The sequence below is a fragment of the Furipterus horrens genome, unplaced genomic scaffold, assembly GCF_987537825.1.
Source record: "Furipterus horrens unplaced genomic scaffold, mFurHor1.1.pri manual_scaffold_4, whole genome shotgun sequence".
In the NCBI taxonomy this organism is placed as follows: domain Eukaryota; kingdom Metazoa; phylum Chordata; class Mammalia; order Chiroptera; family Furipteridae; genus Furipterus; species Furipterus horrens.
Genome location: NW_028327174.1, coordinates 89,529,385 through 89,535,372, shown reverse-complemented (window position 1 = coordinate 89,535,372; position 5,988 = coordinate 89,529,385).

Here is a 5,988-nt window from a genome sequence, read left to right as displayed (position 1 = left end):
CAAGTCACAAAAGGCCACATATTATATGACTCCATGTATCAGAAATGTTCAGAGTAGACAAATCTATTGAGACAGAAAGTAGATTAATGGTTGCTAGGGGCTGAGGCACTGAAGCGACTGGTGAGTAACTGCTAATGGATATACAAGATTTCCTCTCAGGGTGATGTAAATGTTCTAAAATGGACCACAGTGATGGTTACACAACTCTGAACAAACTAAAAACCATTAAATTGTACACTCTAAATAGGTGACTTGTGTAGCTTGTGAATAATATCTCAATAAAGAGGTTTACCAAAACAAAAACAAAAACCCTCAAATGCTCTCAAACAGAAGTCTAAACATACATATAGTACCACATTTATGTAACAGAATATTATACAACAATGAAAATATGAATGAACTACAGTTACATACATTAACATAGGTGAATATCTATAACATTGGTGTAACACTGGTTGATAACATTAAGCAAAAAAATAACTTTCAGGAACTACATAGAGCATAATACTCTTCTTATAAAGTCAAATGAAGCAAGCTATTGTTAATATGTGATAAAATAGTGTCAATAGAAAATAAAACAAGGGAATGGATAAATAAGTATGTTGGAAAAAATGGGAGCTCTGGGATGGGAAAACAGGAGAGGGAGACAGGGAAGGACCAATAATGATAGTATATCATGATGAATCAAATTTATGCCCCTGAAAACCATAATAATAATAAAATTTATTATTATTTTACTATTAACATTAATTGCATTATTCTAAAGTTGGAACTGTGTTAATCACTATGTGGTATCTTATTTAATCTTTGAAAGACCTCTATGAGATAAAACTGTTGCTATTCTCACTTCATAGATATAAAACAGATTTAGAGAAGCCCCACAGCCTAGATCTGATTTCATGCCTGTCAGACCCGAGTCCTTGTGGTTACTCTGCCTTGTACTAGACCAACCCTCATGCTTCCCCATCCCCTCCACAGGACAATAGCCCAGGCTGTGGTTGGGTCCACCAGGCCACAAGCAGGGAGTCACCATGAGATCTGGATTAGCTGTGGGCATGGAGAACTAAGGAATTCCCTGGTAGGGTTTCACCTAGATTCAAAAAGAATGGCTACCATTTTGAGACGTAAAAATGACAATGAATCATTGGCTAACACAGGAACATCCCTAGAATATTCTGCTGGTACAGAGCAACCTTCTAGAAAACAGGTAAATAGGTTCAGTGATAGCCAAGCCTCTGCACATGGTGAGCAGAAATGGGGCCAAGAGCTGACACCATGGGCCACCATGAACAGGAGCCTCCAAAGGGCCCCATCTAAGGGTCATATTCCTGGGAATCACAAGCTGCGTCCTCCTGGTCTGTTAGAATGTGCCTCATTCTCTCCTGAATTAGGTGAAGAGGAAAGTGGCAACTCCTGAGCTGCCTCTGCATTCAACCTCACCTGGGCATCCTCTTCTTTCTTGTCCTCATTGGTTGACTGAGGAAGTCAGCCAGCCTGTGCTTCTCATCAATGAGGGAGAAGTGCCTTTGAAGAAGCTTAAGTGAGCTTTAGTCTCCTCCTCAGCAACAGTTTAGGGCTTTGTTATAACAAAGTTCTCAGACCAGATTAGAATATCAACTAATGAAGGTCAGGAGGAGGGTGAGTTCAGTAGTCTTCCCAGGCACTTGTCCTTCATCAGTTCTCTTTGTCAAGTTCAGTGTTTCATGCCAGTTCTCAGCCTACATACCTCTTAATCTACTTTGATTTCTGTTTTGGAGGACACAGGAAAAGCGTTTGTATAACACATTAAGAAATTGGCATTAATAGGCCCTGAGGGCCCAGTCTCTGGTGTGAGCTTTGCTGTTTCACACTGTGTCCTGGAAGCAGTCTCTGAGCAGAAAAAACATTCCAGGGGTAAGAAATGCCAAGTCCTCAAAGGCACTGAGACATCTGATTGCAATCTCAGAAGGGAAGGAGTTGAGTTGACCCAGAGCCCTAGCCATATGTCACCAAGTATCAGCCAATCAGTTTCCAAAAGGAAATAGTCCTTGAGAGTGAAATTATAGACCCAGTCCTTACCTCAAGAAACTTGGATTACAACTGGTGAAATAACACACCACAAGGCAAGCTTCACTTCCACATCACCCGTCAGGACAAGTTCAAGGACTCCACCATCAGCCCTGAAAGCAGACACTCTGGCCTTCTGAGTTTAGGAAACATTCTTATGGAGTCCAAGGCAATATTTTCTTCCTTGATATTGCCTTTGTCGTGTTATATTTTTACTGTTGTTTCTATCTTAGGTATCTGAGTTTCAGAAGATGCAGTTCAGGTGGGATTTGGTGTATGTAGGTCTTCACAGTTTAGAAAAGGGCTCCATTCAATGAAACATGCAGTTATTAGCACTGTGGAGGCCTCCTGCAAGGCAGCAGCAGTGCCGATCATCTTGTCAATTGGATTGTTTCTATGAGCAGACACATGCCGGAGAAAGGCCCTGGGGACCTCCTCTGCTTGTCTGGGCTCTGGAGGGTGATCTGAGTCTGGGTGCTCTGAAGGCCAAGTCATGACAGCCAGAGCCAGATTAAGGTTGGGGTGGCTCACATATGTGAAGGCTTTGAAAGAAGACTTGATCTCTGGAAGACAAACGCTGCTTGCCTTGCCTAATTATCCATTTTGGAAGAGAATGTAGAGTCTTCAGTCCTGGAAGCGTTTCCCCTGTCATCCCCAGGTCTGTGCAGCTGCCACCTAGAACCAGCACAGGCCCAGAAGTCCACCTGACTTAATACAAAGAGACTGACAAACTTTTTAAGCTGTAAATTGGTGTCCAAAGTCACAGGTCTCCAAGGCAACCTTTTACACTAAAAGAAGGTCATTTATACATATGTATCTTGTAAGCACCCCACACCCTTTTTTTCTTTTTCAGAATATCAGCCTGTTGAGAACAACTTGCTTTGACAGTTTTGTCCTGCTGCAGGAAGTGAGGACACTGTGACTTCTCACTTACCCCTTCCTCTTTCTTCAAGGCCCTTCACTTCTTGGCTCTCTGGGATCAACTGACAAATGCACACTGAGCTCCCTTTGTGGGCCCCGTGGCACCCAAGGTGCTGCTGGGGACCAAAAAGTGAGGGTACACCCAGCCCTGGGCTTGATATGCTGTGTGTCTCCACCATGAGAGGCCTGACTGAGCTCTGGGTTGTCTGACCAGTGGAGCAAGCAGTCTTGGCTCTTTCCCTCCCAGCATTAAATTCACCCATGAAGCTTTAAAACTGACAAATGTCTGATCCAGCAATCCTGTTCCTGGGTATTCACGCAAATGAGTTGAAAACTTAGGTCCACACAAAAACCTGCACATGGATGTTTACAGCAGCTTATTTGTAATTCATTCCTAATTGCCAAAACTTGGAGGCAGCCAAAATGCTCTTCAGTAGAAGAATGGATAAATAAACTGTGACGTATCCACACAATGAAATATTATTTAGCAACAAAGAAAAATGAGTTATCAAGCCACAAAAAGACATGGAAGAAACTTACATGCAAACTGCTAAGTGAAAGAAGCCAATATGATAAGGTTATATTTTGTATAATTCCATCTATATGACATTCTGGAAAATGCAAAACTATGGAGATGGTAAAACAAACAAAAACAAACAAACAAACAAACAAAAACAAAACAAAAGACAGTGGTTGCCAGGGTTTGTGGGGGCAGGAATCAGGGGAAAGAATGAACAGATGGAGTGCAGAGGATGTTTAGGGCATTGAAATTACTCTGTATGATACCATAATGATGGAAACATGCCATGATACACTTGTCCAAGCCTATAGAATGTACAACACCAAGAATGAACTGTAATGTAAACAATAAACTTTGGGTAATGATGACATGCCAGTGTAAGCTCATCAGTCCTAACACATGGACCATTCCAGTGGGATATGTTCTTAATGGGGGAGGCTGTACACATGTGCTAGCAGGAGATTATGGGAAATCTTTGTACTGTCCTCTCAATTTTGCTGTGGACATAAAAACTCTCCTAAAAAAATAAAGTCTTAAAAAATAGAAAATCACATAGTATATGCTCAATAAATTACTAGGAAGGCAGTGAGCAGGCAAAACTGGCATTTCCTCTTGATCTCTCTTAGTAATTATCTTGTTGGTGTTTCACTTCCTATGCATGTGCCTAATTGGTTTTTTGAGTCTTTATCAAGTTAATTTGGTAAAAATTATTTCATTTCATTCTATTATTAGCAATGAATAAAGAATTTAAAAGCAAGCAAACAAAAATTCCGTAAAAAACTGCAGATGCCCTTGTCTGTCCTCAGACGTGTTGACTTGCTAGAGCTGAGGTGGGTTCTGGGCATCTGCATTTTTTAAGTTCCTCAGGTGACTGTGATATTCATCCTTCCGTAAAAGCAACAATGAAGACTTTCCTAGGATATATAGGCTTAGCTCTTTTAACAAAAAGGCCTAAGAGCACAGAGGTTCAAAGTGATGGAATTTCATTTGCCTTCCATGTAACAGTACAGAGGAAGGTGGGCAACCAGGGCAGGTGGGTGACCAGTCCCTGGGGCAGTCCTGGGATGCAGGCTTGTCTACATCATTGCTCCATTTTATGGAGAGAGGCTCTTGCTAGTGTGCCTGAAGCTGCAGCCTTTATTCTGTATCTCCCCTCTAGCTTATGGAAAGGGACTAAAGGAGGCACACTTCATTGTCACTCACAGAAATAAATCACGCAGCCACACCTTGCTGTGAGAGAGGCTAGGAGATGCAGTTTTTGGCTGGGATCCATGAACCAGCCAGCCCCACCAGAGATTAGGAAGGAGAGAATGGATACTGGGAACACAGTCACATCGGCTCTTAGAGGACAGCCCAGGTTAGTGGTCCTCAAACTTGGCTGCACATTTGGGTCATTTGGATAACTTGGAACAAATGTTGACATCCAGGCCATACTCCAGACCAGCTAACTTAGAATATTGGGGCATTAAATCCAGGTGTCAGAACATTTAAAATAATTTCTAAAATAGCATTTTTGAGACCTGGAGGCAAGAGAGAAACATCATTCCCAAGAGAACATAAGGAAGTTTCTGGAATGCTGTCATGGACTACTGCTTCTGGAGGAGCTAGGAGTCTGGAGTGTTCTGCAAATGCAGGAGTACTGTGATGTCCAGAGCTTCCCAAGCCTGAATGCAGCTGAGCTCCAGCCACTCACCTCTGTCTGGGTATCAGTGAGTGGAGCTATCTGTCCACAGCCCAAGACACAGTACCCCATGCAGACGAGTTATCTGCTGATGGCCTAAGGTGACAGACAAACTCTGCACACACTTCTAGAAGAGTTAATATTGACAATAACCCCAAATAACAAACTCTTTGGGATAAGCCTGCCTGGAGTATTGCTGTGATATTTTAGAGAGCCCAGGCTCCCTATCATGGGGTTGGCCTCTCCGGGTAAAATGGGGACAATGGTAGTAATAGGCAACATTTATAAGGCATTTACTATATGCCAATCATTTTCCTAGGTGCTTAATAAATATTATCCAGTTTTATGTTCACAGAAATCTTATAAGGTAGACAGACACTACTGTTATTCCTAGTTTGTAGATGAAGAAACTGAGCCACAGAATGGTTACATTCAAGGTCACACAGCTGATAAGTGGCCCTCTCTCCTGTCTCTGTCTATCTGTCTCCTCTCCTGAGTGCTCGGGTTTGAAGCCAAACATGCTTTTTTGTGTGCTTCTGGTCAGAGGAGGCAGCAGCCAGCAGACACTCTGATGGTCACAGTTTGTTCTGCTGGTGGGTCAGCCCTGGAGCTGCTGCTTGGGCTTTTAGTGACAGCTTCCAAGGCAAACCTCCTAGTTTGGCCATGCCAACTTTTTCTGCACTCTATATTTGAATACAGTCATTTTTTGTCACTTCTGTCTAAAACTTCACAAAATTACTCCCTTAGAATCACCCAAAATATGATTTCTTGTCCTAAAATAGCATCTTATACTCTCACCGGCATTTTTTTTCTTTTCCTT